The sequence below is a fragment of the Sorex fumeus genome, unplaced genomic scaffold (genome assembly GCF_029834395.1).
Source record: "Sorex fumeus unplaced genomic scaffold, SorFum_2.1 ptg000014l, whole genome shotgun sequence".
NCBI lineage: Eukaryota > Metazoa > Chordata > Mammalia > Eulipotyphla > Soricidae > Sorex > Sorex fumeus.
Genome location: NW_026606071.1, coordinates 39,853,214 through 39,877,397, shown reverse-complemented (window position 1 = coordinate 39,877,397; position 24,184 = coordinate 39,853,214). Strand labels below are relative to the sequence as shown.

Sequence of the window (24,184 nt, the reverse complement as noted above, 5' to 3'; positions counted from 1 at the left end):
GGGAATGATGATTGAGAGAAACAAGAATGGATGAAAAGAAAGATAAGAGAAGTCACTTAAGATCTGGTTTTGGTAAATTTTAAAAATTATTATTTATTTATATTCTGAAGCGACAGCACAGCGGTATGGTGTTTGCCTTGCTCACAGCCAGCCCAGCCGAGCTGGGTTTGATTCCTCCGCCCCTCTCGGAGAGCCCAGCAAAGTACCAAAAGTATCTCACCCACATGGCAAGGCAAAGCCTGGCAAGCTACCCCTGACATATTCAATATGCCGAACACAGTAGCAACAAGTCTTAAAATGGAGACGTTACTGGGCCCGCTCAAGCAAATCGATGAACAATTTGAGGACAGTGTGACAGTGTATTCTGAAGACACAGAAGTACATGGACTTACATATAATTATTGCAAGACTGTGGATACAACATGAATAAGTAGATGTTAAAAAAAAAGACAATGGGTTATCATTACTACCCAATATACCAGGCAGGTCAAACTTATTTCACTAACTCTCAGTGTGCACTAATTCTCTAAATATAATTTTAAGTTGGAAATGCTGATTTCAATGAGGAATGGAATCATATTATTTGCATTTAGGTTTCTTCTTAATAAGACAACCCAACAGCACAAAAAGTATTTAGTATTCCTGAATACTCTAAATAATGATGAAACATAGACCAGAGTGATGAGGACTAAGATGAGGATTCACTGAGAAAATTTAACAATACAATAGCATTGAGAAGCAAAATTTAAGGGAAAATAAAGACTAAAGGGATTATATTTTTTCCCCAACTAAGTAGTGAAAGAGTTCCAAAGTTGATTCTCCCTACTAATTTCCATCTGACAAATACTATGATGAAGGCCTCACCTAATAGCGTTCTTCAATTTTGTTGAATTTAAAATATCAATGAATGGAAAATAGAAAATTTGATAAACTATTTTACTATTTGTCCTTCCATGTTGAAAATAATAAGAAATTGGAATAATGGCTTTTTAAAATTAAAAACATACGAAAATAATTAAAATAGACATTATCTATATAAATAAGATTTTTTCTGACTAAATTGATACAAAATAAGAATGAAAATTATTTTTAAGGATTTAAAAGGTTAAAGAAGCACAAATAAAAAATAAGCATAAACCTGGAAAGCAATAATCTTAAACAATGGTCTTAGTGTCAAACTAATAAAATAACAATTTAGAATATGTTTCCAGTGAGACACTTATGATTACTACGTAAAGATTTTAATGGTTCAAAGTAGAAACTACCTCAGACTAAAGAAAAATCCAGTTGTATAACTCTGTTTTTAATATGATTTTATTTCATCTACATTAAAATAGTCTTATAACAAGAAAAACACTATTATTGTGCAACCTTGCTCTCAATTCAGAATTCCTTTGGACAAAAATATTTATGTGAAAGAAAAATTCAACAGGAAAAAGCAAATTCATATTATGATCATGAATAGTGTAATTTAAAATATTCTGTTAGTGAAGTCACCCCCCAAAGAACTGTTATTTCAGTATATGCTTTTTATAATTTCAAATAATTGCAAACTGGAATAATAAATGTATTCATATCCAAATTCACTTGACAAAACTTCACTGAGAATAAAAATTAGTAGGGTTTGCAAATAATAAATGTGACACCCTCCACTTTATAATGAATAATTTTTACTTGGTCTCATTAGAACACATAATTGTGTACTAGACAGAAAAATTAAGAATAAGAATATTATTACTATAAACCACCTTACAAGATAAGCCGAGCAATTGACATGTAGCATCAGCATTTTTATTAAGCAAGAAGGGAAGTGTTTGGGAAATGTCTCAAAGTTTGCATGCAGTTGCAAAACAAAATATAGATGGAGAGAAAATAAATGGAATCACATATCTTTCATCGATCTGATCAAGTGGGGGAAAGCAGGCAACTCAATCATTTGGGGATCAGTTTTTCTATCTGTAAAATAGGAAGATTGTACCAGAGAGTTTCTCAAAGGCTCTTAAGAGAAAATGCATTCAATAACTATAATATTTGCAAAATGTAGCTTAAAGACAACAACATAAAATGGAAATCATCTGTCAGTGAATAACTTAACAACAATAAATGACTACAGATGGCATAGACTCCATGTGTAATGAATTGACAAAAGATAAAATGACTTAATTCTCATATTCCAAAACATTAAAGAGGAGAAATAACAAAACCTGCGGAACACCAATTGGAAATATAGGATGGTAAATATTTTAAAACAAATCTGTGTCTTAGCATGCTGGCATTCAAGATTAAATATAATTTTTTACTTGAGAAGTTTCAGAAATATTTTCACTTGGACCATTTAGGGATTTTATTTTTAAATAATTTGTTTATATTCTAGTTTAAGAACTGTCTGTCTTCCCATTGTTCAGTGGTTGTTTGAGCGGACCCAGTAAGTTCTCCATTGTGAGACGAGTTGTTACTGTGTTTGGCATACTGAATATGACACGAGTTGCTTGCCAGGCTTTGCTGTGTGGGCGAGATACTTTCAGTAGCTTGCCAGGCTCTACGAGAGGGGCGGAGGAATCAAACTCGGGTTGGCCTGGTCAGCTGCATGCAAGGCAAATGCCTTACCCGCTGTGCTATCACTCCAGCCTGATTCTGGTTTAAAATTCATGTAAATTCAAATTGTTGTATAATCAACACTAGGACATTTAAAAATCATAAAGCAATATGATTTTTAACATTTTATGTTTATCTTGGAATCAAAGTATGGATATATTTTCTGGCCCTAAACATTTCTCATAGTTCCTAAATTTTTATAGAGAGTGGGAGAGTGGGAGATAATAGTATATCTCCCGCTTATAGAGATATAAGCGGGAGATATACTAATGAATAATATGCGTGCAGGATTTTCCCAAGTAATATTTTAGGGTGACTAAATTACAATCCCACGCATCTTGGAACATTTAGTTTCAGTCTTGTTACTCTTCCTATTTATCACCTTCCTTTTGGACAGGAGGGTAAAGTTTAAGAGAGATTGCCTATAGACCTTGTTACTCCTTTTGGGTAACTTTATATCATTTAACCAGAGTCACCGTCACTGACTGTCACTGTCCTCCCCTTGTTCATCAATCTGCTTGAGCGAGCCCAGTAATGTCTCCATTGTGAGACTTGTTGTTATTGTATTTGGCATCAGAGGTAGTTTGCCAGGCTTTCCCGTGCAGGCGAGATACTCTTGGTAGCTTGCCAGGCTCTCCAAGAAGGACAGAGGAATCGAACTCGGGTTGGCCATGTAGGCCGCATGCAAGACAAACACCCTACTCACTGTGCTATCACTCTAGCCCAAACTTCAGAGTATTGTTTCTTGTATAGAAACTTTATAGTACTGTCAAAATGCTATCCATATTTCAAATACCATGCCTGATAGTAGATATTCTGTCATCTAAATTTGCCAGACATAGCCAGAATGGGAGTAGTATTTTTTTTTTATCCCTTCCACCTTCCATCACAGTGATGAATGAGAGCAAATCACTGTAACTCTTCCGATCTCTTTCCTCTCTCCCTAGAGTGTTCTAAGCATGGTTTTCCTCCTGTAAGTGACACTGAAGTCTTCCTTCCCTGACGTACAGATTTCGGCAAACAGGGTGTTCAGAAAAGCGTTGAATCACAATAGTTTGAAAGGGAAGAAATGAGAATGTGCCTTGTGAACACCTTCAATCCAATAGATCCCAGGATATACTATGTAGGTTCTTATTGTGGTGAGACTACTGAGAAATATAGAGGAAAGTTGAGAGAATTGGGAAATAAAGCTTACTGACAATGAAAGGAGGTTGGAAAAATTAATGTGGTGTTTGGAAGATTCATTTCGTAGAGACAGATCTGCATAAGCTTCTTATCAATTTGAGAAAGATAACTCAACCCCAGTGACACTTCCTGCCCCAAATATTTGGTTTCAGTTTGTGTCTCTCTGCTCCTTTACAGCACTTGTCTGTATATGGCAGGGTTGTCAGGCAAAATGCAGGGTGCCTGATTATATTTGTGTTTCAGATCAACAAAGAAAAAAAATGAGCATAAACATATCCCCAGTCATCCATGTGTTTGTACATCCTCTCTATTTGTAAAATCTGGCATAACTTGTGGCTTCATCAATGGTGCCCGACTCGGGATTATGATTTTCACTCATTCTTCCTGACTCTGTGGAATACTGATATATAAATAGAGCTAGTTTCTTCAGAGGTTCCTTTGTAGACTTCTAATGGTCCTGGAAATGATGGTTAGGTCCTCAATGGTGACAATAATTCAAAATTTCCCAAGGGTTGCCTTTAGAACCCATGATATAATTCACTCTTGTTTCCATGCCCACATCAGGGAGCCTTAAACCCAGTAACAAGGCAAATCTGTGCAGTTTCTACTTCATACATGCCTTGTGCTTATTTGCTTGGGTTTTTATGCCACAGACAATGGTACCCAGAACTATTCCTGGCTCTGTGCTCAGGATGTGTGGTGTTGGAATCTGATCAACCTCAGTTACTGGCACAGAGCAAGTGCCTTACCCCTGTGTGACCCCTCTGACCTCCCTGTATATTTTTTTAGCATTTTTCTAAATTGAACAACCTTAGCATAACTGAAGAAAACTGCATTTACCACTCTCTTAAATACTTTTAAAAAGTAAAAGTCGATAAACGTTTCCCTTGCAGCAACACTCTTGGAATCAGTGGTAACAAGGAAGGCACTAGAAGAAAATAGCTCACATGCCGACTTTTCCATGAAGCTTCCTTTGGTTTCTAATTCTAGAAGGTCCCACTCTCTTTTTCTATACTTAAAGTTTGATCAGCGGCACAACGTATTGACCCCCATGCCCTGCCAGGAGCGATCCCTGAGCAAAGAGTCAGGAGTAATCTTTGAACACACTGGGCCCCCAAATAAAACAACAAAAGCCAAACAAACAAAAACTGTTATATGGTTTCTCTAATCAACAAAGTTTTCTTTAGTTCTTTAATGTTGCAATTATTTTGCTTAATTTTAGTAATACCTATCTTTTTTTTTTTTATTTTGAGGATGTGCTATATGTCTTGCCAGGCCTTTCCTTTCTAACAGATTTTACCACAAGCAAAGAACTAAATCGACTAAATCATCTCCATGTCACAAATTATAGGAAAGCAATTTAGGGAGATGTACAAGTTGTCAAAGGTGACATAGCTGCTGGTCATAACTTATCCTTGAATCTAGCTGTCATCCTCTTGATCCTGAACTCTAAACCACTCTGTCGTACTTGAACTAAAACAATGTATTTTCCTCATTAGGAAGTTATTTTCTCCATTATTTCCTTTTTAAGACATCCCTGGGCATTGTTTGAGCCTATAAATAGGGAGGATTACAGAAAGTGGTTCCAAATCTCAAATGCACGGCTCGGGATCATAGTGGTCACTCTGAATAGAAACCTTCAAATACCTTGTGGAATGGCTGGAGTGTTTCACATGTATTATCTCAATTAATCCTCATGAAAAATCTGCCACCTCTCATTATCCCTTGTCAGGATGAGACAAAGAAGGTTTGCCAAGCTTGATTACATTGGCAGAAGTCCCACTGCTATTTAAAAATGTAGCCTGAAATTGGTACCCGTGTCCTTTGATTTCCAATCTCAAGATCAAACTCCAAACTGGTCTGTAACATGTCACTCCACCACCCCCAGTGGACTGTCCATTCCCTCCCTCGCGCTGCTGGCTCAGCCTGCTCCAGCTTCTTTTCCTAGAGCCCAAATTATTGTGCAGGGCCTCCACATATTCTGGGGCACAGTACAGAATTTTTGTTAGGTGAGCCCAGAGGCTTACACACATCCTCTGTGGGGTATATGCACCATGTTGATTTTCCTTCTCGTGGTTTAAGCAATTTTTTAGGATCACTTGTAGTTTTAAAAAAATGCCCGAAATGTCTGGTCATTCTATTTGAGAGGTGATTTTTTTAGGGTTTATATATATATTATTTTTATAAATGTAGTTCATAACAGTTCACTACAGATAATATTAAAACACCAATCCCACCGTCGAGCATCTTCCTACCACAATAAGAGGGAAGTGTGTGAAGGTTGTTGTATTTAATTCTGGAGCCATTTAAACCTGAATATAAGAGAATACAAAGCCAGTATGTTAAAACCCAACGAAGGTGTGCTACTTTTGGTAAGTAAGTGAGATAGAGTATAAGAGGTTGAACGGACTCAAATGCGGCCACACACTTGAGGAAATTCTGCAGTGCTCTCTTCTGTGAACTTTAGTTTATAGTCTCTGGGTGTTGGCCATTGATGAGATTACATGGCACTGGGGGAAGTTTGTAGGTGTGACTGCCAACCTACTAGAAAACTGAGGACCTGGGGGAGGAGGCCCAGTCCTGGTCTCAGCAGGCTTGGAGATCTCAGTCACAGGTTTCCGCATACCTGGGTTTTTCTGCCGGTCAGCTCTTTAGTGAGGTTCATCCCATCTTGGGTGAGGCTCATCCCCTCCTGGATGATGCTAATTGGAGCATGTGGAGAGTGGCCTTGAACAAAGCAGCAGTTGGGTTCTGGAGGTTTTGGGTTTTGGGTTTGCTTGAGGCAGGGAGGGAAACTCAACCCACCTCCTACCAAGATGCCCCAGTGAAGACAGCCTTGCAGGAGGTCAGGGCATTCTGCTTGAGAGGTTATTCTTGATAGAAAAACTCTTATTATGAGGCTCAGGGAGCGATCAGCAACAGAGTTGACCTTGAAAGTAAGAATACAGTGAGGGAGCCATGAATTCTCTGACAACACTGTCCATCGGCTCCAGTGCTATATGCCAACCTTTCTGTAGTTTGATCACCCTGGGACCACAGCACAGTACACGGTCTCAACACAACACTGTAGCCAAACATGAAAATGCCAGCACACAACACAAACACAGATGTGCAGAAACGACAGCAAACGGAAGGAGAAATACATTAATAAATAAGTTAAAACTTTAAAAATCCTTATTCTTATCTCTTGGTATCATTTTTCTTCTAAATTTTGGGGATGTTCAAATGAATTTATTTTGGAAGTTCAAGTAGTCCAAGTATCATGTGCTATTATTCTAAAACAATTGCTCAGTATTTTTATTATAGCGATAGCCAATCTCATTGCATTTAACTCTTGGAATCAAAAAGTGTTTGTGTGTGTGTGTGTGAGAGAGAGAGAGTGTGAGAGAGAGAGAGAGAGTATACCGTTTATTTTAAATATATGTCCCATATATATCCCATCTATCCTACACGCACATACACATAGACAGATGAGAGAGAGAGAGAGAGAGATAGACAGAATAATAAAGTGTTAGAGCATATTTCTAGCATGCATAAGGCCTTAAGACATTTGTTCCGCGTCACACCACCACCAAAATGCTCAAGAACTTCCAACATTGTCCCTGTGTCTCTTGTTTCACTCCCTCCTTCTCTCTTGCCCATCTTCCCCTTACTTGGCCATGTAAGTTTTATATATCAAGGTAAAAGGTTGTCATTGTTAAATGCCATCTATTCCTTGTCTTGCCTCCCTACAACCATTGATGAGTGAGAACATTTGATAGTTATCTTTCTCCTTCTGACTTACTTTAACATCATATTCTACATTTCCAACTGAGTTGCACTGAACTGCAAAATTTTAGCATTTCTTAAAGCTGTGTAGCATTCCATTGTGTATACATATCATGTTTTTTTAATCGTTCAATCTGTCATTGGATATTTGCATTGTTTGTATATCCTGGATATTGTATTAATCTCTGCAATGAACATTGATGTGAATTATACCCTCTGAAATTAATGCTTTTGTTTTTTCTTGGTGGGCGTGGGGGAAAGTGTTAAATGCCAAGAAGTAGAATAAACAGGTCATATGGAAGTGCTGCTCTTACTTTATTGAGGTATCTTCATTATGTTTTCTAAGATACTACATAAAAAAAAACAAAGATGTCCATTTAGTTTGTGGGAACAATTTTCTTTTGGGAATCTGAGAGAAAAGACACAGTCATTTTATCTTAAACAATATTTCCCTGGGACTCAAGGACAAGTAAACTTGAATCTTATTCCCTGTCATTTCAAAACACTCCATTTATAGACTTCAGTTTCTGTTGTAAAATCCATGTGAAATATCCACTGTGTCTTTTTAAAAATATATCAGACTCCATTCCCTAAAACAGAAAATTCCCTATATTTATACTATCTGCAACCTATATTATTATAACCTCAATATACTTTATACACCAAGCAGCTAACTTGCTTGTATGAATGACTGTATAACATTAATCCTTATTCAAACTTTATTGTTTCTTTCTACAGCTTTTAAGATTATTTTTAAAGCACCCTAGATTCTAGTATTCATTCTACTATTTGGGTTTACATAACTTCAAGTTTATGCTGCCACTCCTAAAATATGCCCCCATTTCATTTCCATCCAGATTTCTCAGGCTCAGTATGTCCCAGTGGAACTCAATAGGAGTCAATTGAGATCTCTGTTCATGAGTAAAATTTTGTAAAACATCCTCCAGTGCTTTTGGGAAATAGCTCCTCTTATGTGCTGTTAGGGCCAGTCTCCTTACATGAATGATGTAGAGTCCTCTCTGGTTGGTGTCATAGTTATGTTGGATTCCCTTCTGAGGGATTGAGGATTCCTTTTTGCTAAGTACTAAGCAAAACTACATAGCACAGCTTTCTCATTATGCTTATCCATGTGGCACAAAAAACCCGGAAGCCAAATAGACATATAGACATGGGGCTGACTGTCATGAACATTGACAACCCACAAATCATGATGCTGATCATCAGCACTATCTCTTTCTAAAACCATTGGGGAAAATCAGAAGAAAGAGCTGGACCCTTGGTAGAAGCAGGCTGATCTCTCAGGAGATGGGGCGGGGGGGGGGGGGGGGAAACATTTATGCTGAAGATATCATGTGTCGAATGTTTACCAGCTTGATCTTATGCTAAGGACGTTCACACCGGATCTCATTTAATCCCTTCAGCAGGCGTGTTAGCTAGGCACTATCATAAGCAGTCAGTGTCATCTTAGTATTTATATTCCCTGGTACTTGACCAAGATACTCTTCATGTCAATTCACTTAATGCACACAAAGCAATATGAACTGTGTATTATAATTAGTTGCGCTTTTACATATGCAGAAATTGAAGAACTGTGACAGTTAGTTCACATGGAATATAAAATCTGATTCAAATATACAGTTGATTGCAAAGTCAACACTCTGGACCCCCCAATACTATAGCTCTGTAAAATGGCTTATTTCAATCCAAAAGCTTGGAAGTAATAAAAACTGTGTAGTATGGGAATAAAGACAGATTCTCAAATCAACAGAATAGAATAAACATCACAGAGATAAACCCTAAGATTTATGAGCAGTTAATCCATAATGAAGGAGTTAAGTTCATGCGAAACTAAAACTAGATCTGTAAAACTAGATCCATATCTCATACCATACATGAATTAATTTGAAGTGGTATAGAAACTTACAAATTAGACCACTATCTACAAAATATATCAAAGATAATACAGGCAGAACTCTCTAGGGTATGGATTTGGGGGTGTTTTCAATGATTTGATTCTATTGGCAAAGGAGAAGATAACAAAAATACATAAAATAAATAAATCACAGACTGGAGATATAGTAGAGCAGGTAAGGTGCTTGACTTGAATGTGGCCAATTCAGGTTCAACCCCCTGCATCCTATATATCCACCGGCCAGCCACAGCCAGAATGATTCCTGAGTGCAAAGCCAGGAGTAAACTTTGAGTTTTGCTGGGTGTGACCCAAAACCAACAATAGCAACAACAACAAAATCAAATTAAAATGTGTTTATTTTATTTATTTATTTATTTTTATTTATTTAATATTTTTGCTTTTTGGGTCACACCTAGTGATGCACAGGGGTTACTCCTGATTCTGCACTCAGGAATCACCCCTGGCAGTGCTCAGGGGACCATATGAGATGCTTGGAATCGAACCTGGGTCAGCTGCGTGCAAGGCAAATGCCCTACCCACTGTGTTATTGTTCCAGCCCCAAATTAAAATGTTTTGAACATGCAAAATATTTTGGAATAAAATTAAAAGCCTTAACTGAGATCTCACCTGCATTCTCAGTTTGAATTACCCAAGTTTGGAAGAGCTCTTTTTGTTGCTCCCATACTGTTCTCAGTTCTGTGCTTTTAGCTTAGTTTGATTTTTGTAAGGACCATTATCACACTAAGGAAATTCTCAACTACTAGTAGATAGTTGAAACAGCTAACAAACTATTACCTTTTAATTTACAAATGCACACTGTGCTTTAGATACATAATTTATGGTTCACTTTTTATTTTAGCTGCGGTACAAATGCCAGCTGTTTATATCACTTATTGAGAGACTATTTTATTGTTTTAATGACCCTGTGCAGTTTTGACTTCCACATTCTGAGTCCTCCTGGCTTCATTTAGCAGAGTTGGGTGTCTCCACATATCAACACACTCATGTTTGGAAGCTTGGTATTCACTATTAACCCAAAGTGAATTATTCTATCAGGGTGTATTTATTCCATTAGTTGCTTCTTTAGTTTTAGTTTTCATGCATAGTGTGACACCTTTTGTAAGGAAGATATATCACTGTTGACATCGCATCTGCTTAACTTCCTAGATATTTTAAGGCTATAGAGACTGTAAATGCTGCTTTTGACACTGAGATTAGAGCTAAATTAACCACATTGCTAATTAATTATTGATAAAATTACTGTATATTCAACACATATGAATTTAACTTGTCCAGTTTAATCTAGAGACAAACTTGCAGTCTCTTTATATATTATAATACAAAGAAATTGGAAGTGTATGCTTAAATATTTCTCTTTAGATAAACATTTTTAACATAGCTATTGGGATTCTAAGTAAAGTAAAGGCCCTCCCGTTGATCATCGATTTGCTCGAGCGGGCCCAGTAACATCTCCACTGGAGACTTTGTTGTTACTGTGTTTGGCGTATCGGATACGTCACAGGGAGCTTGCCAGGCTCTGCCGTGTGGGCTCGATACTCTCGGTAGCTTGCCAGGCTCTCCGAGAGGGGCGGAGGAATCAAACTCGGGTCGGCCATGTTGGCTGCGTGCAAGACAGACGCCCTACTGTAGGTAGCCCGGCAAGCTACCAAGAGTATCTTGCCTGCACGGCAGAGCCTGGCAAGCTCCCCGTGACATATTCGATATGCCAAACACAGTAACAACAAAGTCTCCAATGGAGACGTTACTGGGCCCGCTCGAGCAAATCGAAGATCAACGGGAGGGCCTTTACTTACTTACTACTTACTTACTATTGGGATTCTTAGATTCCATTGCATTTTTTTCCCCTGTAGGACTTTTTATTGAAGTTCTGTTAATTTGGACACTGAACAATCTCAGAACATTTAGCAATTAACAAGTTCTTCAAGACACATGTCAGATGTGTAAATGCATTTTAACTTTTAGATTTGAGTGGCCAGAGCAATAATACAGTGACTAGGGCATTTACCTTGAACAGGCTGGCACCAGTTTGACCATCTGATCTGGTCTCTTGAAGCCAGGAGTGATCACTCACCATAGAGTCAGGAGCAAGCCCTTGAGCAACACCAGGTGTGACCCCTCAAAAAAAAAAACCTGACTTTCAAATTTTTTTCTTTCTCTTTACCCTTGCACTGGAATTTTTAATTTATTTTTCAAATATTGATAAATTGGTGAACAGAGAAGTGGGGTATCCTTCTTCTTTGGGAGTCTCTGGATGGCTCTTCTTAAACTTTTCATGAATGCAGGGACACTAAAACAAACAATGAGTTAAGGATTGTTAGTAAAAATTGGGGTTCTAAAGAATTTTTTGGTAGGCTCTGCATTATAACTCCAACCACATTATGAAAAACAAGGGACTTATATATTTTAGTGACTAATAAAAATTTCTAAAACATGAAGACGATGATTCATGCAGACCAAGTGTGATGAATAGTTTTGTGGACTGTGGACCAGTTTAATCATTAGAAGTTTTGGGGGAGGAGTTCTTAAACTAACTGAATGGAGGAAGAAGAATGACTCTCAAGTGTTGGTTTGGTGATTGGTGAAATCATTCAGATAGAAAGTCCAAATATCACTTGTCAGTGAAAAGTGGTAGTTTTCACTTAGGATAGATTGAGTTGGAGGTGCCTGACAGATGGAAAATCCAATAAGAAATGTCTAGCTGGTAGTTGAATAGATTTGTCTGGAGTCCAGGCAAATGATCAAAACATGGAACTTGTGGGGAAATAGAGGTATTTAAAGTAATAAGAGAATATGAACATTTATGGATTGCTATGCTGCTAATTTTAGAAAAGAAGACTTAAAGCTACAAGCCTGTGTGAAAGAAAAAATGCTTTAGGGTATCAGGATTTGTTCAAGAGTTTCATGTCTATAGTTTAACTTAGTGCTCTTTAATCCTTTGAAAATATTTATTTAACTTTCATGCAAAGACTCGTCTTACAAGCAGAAGATTATTTCAGCACCAGGGAGCATATTGCTTGGGTTCCAGGTGTAGAAAATTAACCTTTCCCACCCAGTGCTTGTTCATCCCGAAAGTCCTTCAATATATTAACAGAAACAGCTATATTTTAAAATCTGGTATAAATTGTATTTATGTTATAACCCTTTGTAAGACACACAGAGCAAGTATACAAAAGGTTGTTGTGGAGTAGGTTCACAATACCACCTTTACTTTACAATTTCATTTCTAAAGATAGCTGTAACAATTACATATTGTCATAATTAAGTCATAAAAAAAGCAGTCACAAAGTGTTTTTCAACAATCAGTTTGTGTTTTCATGACTTCTAAAACTGAAATAACTCCTTGGCTGTGTTTTGTCAGGCCTCCGAATGTCAATGGTCTATTAACACATGCTCTTTCTGCCTCTACTCCAGCAAACCAGGCTTACTGGAATGCACGCAAATTTCAGTGGTCATTACAACCTATATGCTGACTTTCTACTGCTCAAAGCAAGTCATGTAGTTAATTCTACGAGAAAAAGTGACATATTATCCCAAGCACAATGGAAAAGTGCTTCAAAATCACATGGCATAGACTGTGGGTATAGGGGCAAAAAAGAGAACTCAAGGAATCATTACAATCTATCACAATAGCCCAATTTCTGTCATCAGAATGCATCGTTGGTTTCCATGATCAAAACGTGTCTCTCCTCCCGTCTATCCCAGGCTATTTAGATCAAGCACAGTCACCATCAAAAGGTATGATCTACAATCAAAGACAGTAACAACAAGTCTCAAAATGGAGACGTTACTGGGCCCACTAGAGAAAATCGATGAACAACGGGAGGACAATCAATACTGTAAAAATGTGAAAATGGTGGCCAAAAGCATAGCAGGTAAGCCACTTGCCTTGAATGCAGCCAACCCAGTTTTAACTCTCAGCACAATGTACAGTTCTCAAGCCCTGCACATTGAACCAGGAGTAAGCTCTGAATATGGACTAGGTATACCTAAAAATATGGAGAAGAACCTATAAAAAGTGTAGAATGTATATTTGTATATTTTTAAAAGAACCTAGAAATAGATTTTTAAATTTACATTTAAATCATTTTTTACTGTTTTTGGCATATCGAATACGCCATGGGTAGTTTGCCAGGTTCTGCCATGAGTGTGGCATGTTGCAAGGTTCTGCATGCTGACGAACATGCCACACACTTTGTGCATGCATGTGCTGCTCACATAGAAAGTACTGGCTAGATCAACACAGTTGATGCAAGGAATCCAGCCCCGCACCTGCCTGCATCTCTGGGGCAGCACCTGTTGGTTCGCTCTTCGCCGGTTGGCACCATTGTGCTCCCTTGCCATGATGAGGAGGTGAACCATTGAGGTCCGTGGAACTTTCTACTCCTCACTTATCTACAGTGTTCATGAGAAATGGACTAGTCCCTGATGTTCCATTTGCTCTCAACAGAATGAACATCTCTGAATGCAGCAGTTATGTGTACCTGGGTCGCAAATACAACATGATGGACGACCTGGCACGTGAACTGCACAGGAGGAAGAGAATGGTGTGGAACACCTTCAAGAGCGTCGAATAAGTGATTAGGAAGACAAAGAAGGCTTCATATCTTTTTGACTCCACCGTTCTTCCTGCTCTAATATATGCCTCAGAGACCTGGGCCCAACGAAAACAGAATGAGAACACTATTTGGGTCTCCCAAAGAGGAATGAAAAGAGCTATTCTTGGAATATCACGTCTCACTCAAGTGAGAGAAGGGATCCGGAGTTTTGACCTTGGTTGACAATCAAGAATCAGGGATGCTGTCTCGTTTGCCAAGGCATTGGAAATCAGATAGGCCAGACACATAATGCGATTTAGAGACAACCTCTGGACTAGAACTGTTACCGACTGGATTCCAAGGGATGTCAAAAGGATGTGTGGCCGCCCACCTATGAGATGTTCAGACTTTTTTGTCAAAACCCAGAACAAACAGTTTGAGGCTCTTGGTGTTCCTGGAGTGAGCAGACACCATTGGGCTACACTAACACGAGATAGGGACAAATGGAGACGTTAATGGAGACGTTACTGGCGCCCCCTGGAGCAAATCGATGAGCAAAGGGAAGACAAGTGATACAAGTGAAGTTATACATTTAAAAGATGCATTGTCTTACAAATTCAGAGTTTTACAATAATTTAGTATTACTTCCACATTTCCCCATCCTGTTACTGTAGTCCTTACACAAGAGGACTGATTAATAAATATGCTACCGAATATATTAATTTTTCATTTACCTATTACTGATTATAATTATTGTGTAATAGACTATGATATTTTGAAATTTGACCTCTGCTCCTATGTGTTTAAAAAAAAGTGAAATTACACTTAATACAAAATAATACGTGGCAATTACATGTCATCTGAGCTCTAAAGGATTTTGTTGAACCAAAAACAGGAAGTACACGTTTTGAATCCTCTATCTGCCGTTCTACAGTATCCAACTCTTGAAATTTTAATACATATAAATAATAGGTATTTTTATCTCCATCTGTCAGCTGAGGAACTGAAATTCAGATTCTTTTAGAAACTTGCTTAAAGTTTACTATCCTCCCTCTGATCAAGGCTTACACCAAGATCTTGCTAACCTCATTGTGAAATCTGGATAATGAGATTAACTTTTAAATTAGAATAATCAAATTGGGGCTATAAAATTTTAGCATTGATTAAATTTTGCACTGAGTTTATGTTTTTACTCAATTTTGTTGCATAAAATATTTAACTGATTTCTTTATTATATAAAATTTTGTTCCAATTAACAGTTCATATTAAATGTTTTTAGCACCAAAACAAGATGTTGGTTATGTTTTAATACTTTACTGATGAAATAAAGTCTTCCAAGTATCTGCTGTAAATTCTATGGTTTGTTTCCTGTGAGACTAATTAATTGGTAGTACAGGACATTTAAAGAAATGAAGCACCATTGGCAAGAATCAACTCTTCTAAACAAAGCTTCCAAACGACTTAATAATGGGCTTCATAAATTTAGCCAAGCGAAACATACGTTAAGATAATGTGAATATTACTTGCCAATAAATATATAAAGTTGCAACTGGCTTGAATGTATAATTTTGTATATTAATTATTAAACATTCTTATTAAAATATTACCAATATAGCCATTCAAAATTAAAATCTGATAGCTATTGAAATAGTTGAATATTTAAATCTAAAGTTATATGGCAAGCAATTGTATTTAATATTTTTGTTTTAAGATACTAACTATGGATTCATGACTGGGTGTCGAGGTAAAGGGAAAGATTTCTTGGAGGCTGGCAAGCTGGAGGCAGTTTCCAACCAGGACCCTACTGTAATGGTGGCTGCACGGCCCTAACCCCTGGCTACTCTCACAGGTAGGTGTGGCTTTCAGCTGCCCACCTATTAATTTCTCCCACCATATCCTATTGGGGAAAGAAGAAAACACCACCCATAAAGCTCCCCCAGAATCCCTCCCTGGCAGTGAGGGGTGATGCTGATAGTGTATTAGAAAGAACCACTTACAGACTAACACAGGAACCATGGGGAAACAGCATACAACACCACCATGAGGAGTGGATGAAGAAAAGAGTCTTGAAGCCACAACAAAGAATGCGTACATATAAAATCTCTCTGATAGAGACACACAAACCAATCTCAGAACCCAGCAGCGTTTGGCAGACATGCGTCTAGACCGTGCATTAAGCTACGGTGCCATGCCATCCCGGGTGAGAAAGGGTGTTGTCCCTTCCACCCTTTCCCCCTGGTGGCATGGTGGCCGCCATCTTTCAGAGACAGTAAAGTATGAGCCTGCACTGACAAGACATGTGGGGCCTCCCAGGGTGGGGGGTGAAACTGGCCCTTTTCTCCTGCCCCTACGAGACTCCAAGTTGCCACCCAAGAATGGCTCCTCTGGCTGCTTATCGAACTCCTGAATGGCCATGATCCCAGAGGCACAAAAACCAATCTCGGAATTCAACGGCTTTTTGCAGATTGTGGCAGAGTGACATCATATGCTCTTTATAATCATTAATAGAAAACAAATAATCTAATGATGCCTTTTTAGAAAGACTGATTGTTGGGGTAAAATTCCAAATAACAATGATGGGTCTTTTTTTCCCAAATATTGAATGTAATCAAAGTAGAGAGAGAGTAAAGTGGAAATGATCTACCACACAGGCAGGGGGAGGGTTGGGGTGGGTTGGGTATACTGTGGTTCTTGGTGGTAGAGAATACACACTGGTGAAGGGATGAGTGTTGGATCATTGTATGACCGAGACTTAAACCTGAAATCTTTGTAACTGTTCTCACGGTGATTCAATTAATAAAATAAAATAGAATAATAAAATCTCTCTGATAAATAATTCAAAGTTAAAATAGTGTGGATGTTTAATGAGCTCAAAGAAAGTGGAATGCACATACAATGAAACACAGAAGGATATGAAAGAAACAGTAGAATGAATAGCCAATAAAATACAGGAGGAAATGAAAGCAGAAATAAGAAAACTTACAAACAGATTTGGCATCAACTAAGAATTTTGTAGATAAAATGAAAAAACTCAATGGATGCCCTGAATAGTAGAGTAAAAATAGCTGAAGACAGAATCAGTGAGGTAGGAGATGAGATGCATAAAACCTGCAGGGAACGACAAAAGATGGGAAAAGTCCTCAAAATAACTTGGTCACGGTTCACGGTTCTCCCATTGTTCATCAATTTGCTCGAGCGGGCCCAGGAACGTCTCCATCATGAGACTTGTTGTTATGTTACTGTGTTTGGCATATCATGTACGTCACGGGTAGCTTGCCAGGAGAGATACTCTCAGTAGCTTGCTGGGCTCTCTGAGAGGGGCGGAGGAATCTAACTCGGGTCGGCCAGGCTGGCTGCGTGCAAGGCAAACGCCCTACCTGCCATGCTATCGCTCCAGCCCCAAAATAACTCAAGGGCAAAATAGAGAGTTATGGAATGAATTTGAGAGGAACAACATAAGAATCATCAGAACCCAACAAGGACAGGAAGTAAACCCCAATGAGGTAGTAACAGTAACCGTTAAAGACATCATTGCTGAAAAGTTCCCAGAGCTGGAGAACACAGGCATACAGATTCAAAAACCTAATGAGAAGACTCTAAGACATATCCTAATTAGAAAAACAAAGACCATAGATAGAGGCACAATACTGAAATCAGCAAGACAAAAGAAGAAAATTGCATACAAAGGAACATTCCTTAGATTTACAAACCTATTGAGTGAAACCACCTGGGGCCAAGGGCTATGGTGGGATATAATTAAAAAACTTAATGAAATGGAAGTTTCCCCAGGAAAACTTTACCCAGTTAGACTCTCATTTAGATTTGAAGGAATGATACACACATTCATGGATAAATAACAACTCAGGAACTTCATAGACTCAAAACCAATTTTTAAAGAAAAACTCAAGGGGTTACTGTAAGGCAAGACAAACCCCACCAATACAACAATATTCTAGAAAGATGGCACAAAGCCACATTACAACAATCTCTCTCAATGTTAAAGATATAAATGTACTAATTAAAAGACATAGGATGGCAAAATGGATTAAAAAATTGAATCCCACATAATGCTTCCTACAAGAAACACATTTGGATAGTTGGAAAAAAACACAGATTCAAAGTGAAAGGCTGGAAAACAATTCTTCAAGCAAACAGTTCCTTTAGAAAGGCTGTGGTAGTCACACTAGTACTCGGCAACAAAGATTTCAGGCTGATAAAGGTTACAAGAGACAGTGAAGGTCATTTCTTAATAATCAAGGGATGCATAAATCAGGAAAAAAATACATCTAAATATATATGCAACCATGAAGGACCAGCAAAATACTTTAAACAACTGCTAATAGACTTCAAAGAAGATATTGGTAGCAATAGAATAGTAGTTGAAGACTTCAACACTGCCTTGTCACATATTTGTAGATCACAACACTAAAACTCATCAAGGATATACTGACTTTGAAGGATGAAATGAAAGAGAATGGGTTAGTAGACATATGCAGTGCTTTTCAACCCAAAAATGCCAAATATATATTTTTCCCTAGTGCAAGTGGGATTTTTTCCAAGAAAAACCACATTATGGATCAAAAAACATACTTCCATAAAATTAAGAGGATAAAAATTGCATCAGCTATCTTCTCAGACCATGAGGTATTGAAAATAGAAATTAATCACACAGAAACGGAGAATTAAATCGAATACCAGGGAATTGTACAGCTTACAACCAGTGGGTTAGAGGGAAATCAGAGGAAATTAAATGATTCCTGGAGACAAATGAAAGTGAGGACACAAGCTACCAGAATTTGTGTAATACAGTAAAAGCAATGTTAAGAGGAAAGATTATAGGTTTGCCAGGATTCACACGGTGTTTTGCACATTAATTTTTTTTAATTTTTTGTTAATTTTAAAAGTCTTATCCTATTTTGTGTACTAGATTCTTAGCAGACACACAATTTTTTGGTACCTTGTTGTGATGTATAAAATATATTTACTTTTATATATCCTGATTCATTTATTCTTACTTTTATTTCCCTTGATATAGAAGTCTTCAAACATCTCTAAAGTTGATGATATTGACAAACATATTATGCATGTTTTATTCTATATGTTTTATTAAATGTACCTTATGACAGTCATTTCACAATCACTTTTTTATTTTGTTTATGTGTTAAGTGAATCAGACTTGCTTTTATTGATTTCTTAAGATTTTTAATTACTATTTTATTCACTTACTTTTGTTTTGTGTTATTTTCTTTTGCTCATAACATTTACTTGTTTTTTTTTCTTTCTAAAATTCCCTGGCTGGAGCAATAGCACAGCGGTAGGGCGTTTGCCTTGCACGCAGTCAACATGGCCGACCCAACTTCGATTCCTCCGCCCCTCTCAGAAAGCCTGGCAAGCTACCAAGAGTATCTCGCCTGCACAGCAGAGCCTGGCAAGCTACCCGTGATGTATTCGATATGCCAAACACAGTAACAACAAAGTCTCCAATGGAGACGTTACTGGGCCCGCTCGAGCAAATCGATGAACAATGGGAGGACAGTGACAGTCCAACAAGCTAAAATTCCCTTATGTGTGAATTTATATTTTATATTTCTCATTTTTATTGTTTCTTGAAGACTCTATATTGTTACAAACTTTCTTCCTGGCTTTTTCACTATATACCACAGGTTTTGATAAGTTGTGTCATCATTTTCATTCATCCTCAAGTATTTTACAATTTCACTTTCTCATAGACCAATAACGATTCATAACATATTTATTATTCTCCCAAATTGCATGGATTTTCCCTCATTTTCCTTGTGGTTAATTTCTAATTTTATGTATTAGACTATAAGGAGTGCTTTGATTTAAATCTTCAAAACTTTATTGAAAATTATTTTTGACACCAACACATTTTAGTATAGTTTTACTGAAGTCAACATATAATCTATCCATAAGAAAGTCCCATGGGTACTTGAAATAACATGTATTCTATTTTGGGATATTAAAATACTCTATAAACATCTATTTAGTACCTCTTATCAAGATGATCACTGGCCTTTGTTTCCCTGATATTTTTCTGCCTGTGCATGATTTCCACTAATGTAAATGAAATGCTAAAATCCTCTATTATTTTGTTGCTATCACTGTAACTAAGTCTGCTAACATTTGTTTACTTATTTTGGAACTGCTATGTTGGATGTATATGGATGATTGTTATATCTTCCTGTATATTGATCTTTCTATTATATTCTATACATATTTATCTCTTGCTATCTTTTTTTGGCTGGAAGATGTTCTTCTGATCTAAGCATAATGGTTCTTATCTTCTTAAGTTTTTCGTTGGCTTGAGGTACATGTTTCCATCCTTCTAGGTTTGTGTTTATCTTTAAAGATTAAGTGAGTCTCCTATATAATTGTTTTCTTCCTTTTAATCCATCTGGCTACTATTGGCCAGTTCCTTCCGTTACATTATGGGTGATGATTAATGTATGAGGTTTTGTTGCAATCATTATGAATTAACTTTTATAGTTCTGTACATTTACTTATTTACTTGCTTTTTTTCAGTAATGTTCTTTTTTTTCCAATTCAGATAAGAGAGCTCTTCTAAATGTTTCTTATGGGAGATGTCCAGTCTTGGTAAATTCCTTAAGATCTTGTTTATTATGAAAGCTTTTATTTTCTCCTTATATTGTAAGAGAATGATGAAAGGCATACTATTCTTTGCAGATTTTGACTTTGAGTATTTTGAATATGGCATTTCATTCTCTCCAATATGCAGAGATTCTGCTGAATAGTCTAATGAAATTCCAGCGATAGTACCCTTTTATGTTAGCTATTGTTTTGTTTTCCCCAAATCTCCTTAAATATTATTTATCTCAAACTCTTTTTGACAGATTCAGTACTATGTTTCTGATTGTAGAACTCTTGTTTAAATATCCAAATTATGTCTTGTTTTCAAAGACCTATGCATTCTATTCCTTCCCTAGGTTTCAGAGATTTTCTGGTATTACTTCTTTGAGTAAGTTCTCTCTTCTTTTCTCTCTTTTACTTCTAGCATACCTATTATTCTCATGTTGCCTTTCCTTATGTAGCCAGTTTCTCATAGAATTAATATTTGTATCTTGTTATTCCTCTCCTTCCCTCTCTTTTTTTCTCTCTCTCTCATTCATGTACACACAGAAACAGATACAGACACAAACACACCCAAACACAAACACACACCTTCTGGTATTGTTTCTCTAATGGACTGTGCACTTGGAACTGCCTTCTTGAACTCATTTGACATAGCAGACTAAGTCCCACTAATTAGCTTACTGGAATAGGGCCTAGACACGTGATATATCCTAAAGGTACTTTTGATTCTGTTTAGTACCAGTGAACTAATTTTATGTCTATTAAGTATCTTGTTTGATAAGTATTGATTCTGTAGTCTCTATTAAGAAACTATATTTCTACAATCAGGCCAGAGCGATAGCACAGTGGGTAGGACGTTTGCCTTGCGCGCAGCTGAACCAAACCATGTTCAATGCCTCCACCTCTCTCGAAGAGCCCGGCAAGTTACCGAGAGTATTTTGCCTGCATGGCAAAGCCTGAAAAACTATTAATATTAACAAATAATAGATTTTTCATTTAAAAAATAAGTTGGCCAAGATCTAGAGACAAAGCACTCTTGGCACGTGGATTTGTTTACTTCTCCACTTATTTATACTTTGTATAAGTAAATGTATTACATTCCATTTCATCTGTTATTTTTTGTAATGTTTTCTTCTTATGTTGACAGCTTATTTATTTAATCCCTTTATTTTAGTATGCAATGTTTATTTTCTTGGTAGTAAATTGATTTTTTTCCCGATTTTATTTTATTTCTATATTTGTAAAGTTATTGCAATGTCAGGGAAATATTTGTCATATTTTGTATTTGTAACTTTTTTGTTAACTGATTAATCTATTGTTATCTAAAGTATGAATAATATAGCATATATAATGATAATTTTATTTTTTCAGTGTACACATTTCTTCGAAGATAGGGCATATTTATTCTCTTTTGTTTTTCTTTTAGCTTTACAATTCAACCAGGAACTTAAGGATTGATATTAGTGTGTGTTTGAAAACTTCTAAACATTTTCTAATCATTAAAAAAAAAGCTGGAGGTCTAAACTCCAGAGTTCAAACAATAATGTCAAGCTGACATTAAGAAACATGGTTTAATGTATGCTAAATTAATTTTCCTAGGTACTCTTTACTTTTGTTGTACACTAACTATATAAATAACATATTAAATAAATATCTGAAAACTTTAGAAAGTGTATTAACACATTAATTGAAGAAAAGGAGAGGTGACATAAATAGCAGCAAAATTAAGGGAAGGCTGATTTTTCTCTGAGGTATTGTCCCAGGCAAATGCCTTAGGTGAATTACATCACTTGTTGAGTCTCTAGGCTTTCACCTATAAAGGAAAACTCTAATGATAGCTACATTTTAAGGAATATTGTGATAGGACTCTTGTCTCTGAGAGTTTGATTACTGAGATTTTGTTTATCAATGGTCAACCACAGTCCGAAAATATTACATAAAGTTACATAGCATAGAGACCATGTTCACATGTTCACATATGTCTTATTAAAAAATCCTTTACAAGTGTTTTGTATTATCATTTTATTGTTGTTAATCTCTTACTTTAAACTTTCTCACTGGCAAAACTTTATCACAGGAAAAAATAGTATCATTGAAATAGAAAAGTCATGTCTCAAATGTAGTCTTTCTTACCACTCTCCCTCTCTGATATAATTAATATATAATCTATTTGAAGTTTCACTTTTCCCAAAAATAAAATATTAAACTAATCAAGCTATAATTCCCTAATCAATATAGTGAGGTGGTTTGTGCAAGGCACTTATTGCCTTCTTCTGAGAGAAAGTAGTTGTAGATATATTCAAAGTTCTCTCTCTCTCTCACTATATATATATATATATAGATATAGATGTATATTATGTATATAGCACTGTCCTGTTGTTCATCGATTTGCTTGAGTGGGCCCACTAACGTCTTCATTGTGAGACCTGTTGTTACTGTGTTTGGCATATCGTATGTGTCACAGGTAACTTGCCAGGCTTTGCTGTGTGGACGAGATACTCTCAGTAGCTTATACATATACATAAAATATATATGTATATATATTATATTAAACTGATAAGAAGAGATACTACACTTGATCTTAGCCAAAAGGCCGAGAAGCGATATATATTATATATCCCACCTATATAGATAGATAATATATAGGATATAGTTCTTCTAACAAAAACCCTAAGGTAGCTATAGTCCTATAGTCCTCTGGGCAAAACAGCTTAGGTCTTAGAAAATAAACAGGCAGTAAATAACCTGGAAAAAAAGAGTAGATGATTCTGAGCAAATGAGCACCCAGGAAAAAATAGAATAAAACTCAACTGTTTTATTTCAGATGTGAAGTGCCAAGAGGCAATAGAATAAGAAATTGTCATGACTAACTCTGTTCTTTAAGAGTGCTTGTTGCTTGCTGCTTACCTCGACTTCTGCTCTTCATGTACCTATTGAATCGTGATGTGCTTATTAACTGTCTTTAATGTTTCTGTCAACTTAACAATGGTTTGCCTGTTGAGAGCCAAGGTGGGAAGTGATATTGTATTGAATAAATGTCTTCCTGTGAGCTCACAGATGATGCTCAGGAGACCCCAAAAGCTTGCATAGTCCTTTGTTGTATGTTTGTTTATCTCATTCTCTGGGACCAGCTTCACAGTGAGAAGCTGTAGAACCAGTTTGGCAGAATTCACAACATAAATATATATGCTATACATAAATAGATATTATACATAAAAATAATTATTGTTAAACTATATACAGTTAAATATATAGTTGCACCACTCTCTATGAGACTAATACCCAGTAGATATGAGAGCCTGGAAGACTTAAAAGTGAAGAAGACCATGGTAGAAAGCTTACCACAAGTTGTGTGTTAGTGTACTTAGGACAGAGAAGGGACCATGACAATATTGATAATTGGAAAGTATCACTCTGGACAGGAACTAAGTGCTGAAAGGGATGTACACAATAACCTTTCAGTAACAATATTGAAAACCACAATCCTAAAAGGAAAGAGAGAGAGAGAGAGAGAGAGAGAGAGAGAGAGGTGTCTGCCTTAGATGCAGGCTGTGGC

General features: G+C 36.7%; 1 pseudogene; it reads right to left on the bottom strand.

Annotated features, from left to right (window-relative positions):
* Nucleotides 1-23,131: 23,131 nt before the first annotated feature.
* Nucleotides 23,132-23,233, bottom strand: LOC130021226 (uncharacterized; annotated as a pseudogene).
* Between the last annotated feature and the right edge of the window lie 951 nt (nt 23,234-24,184).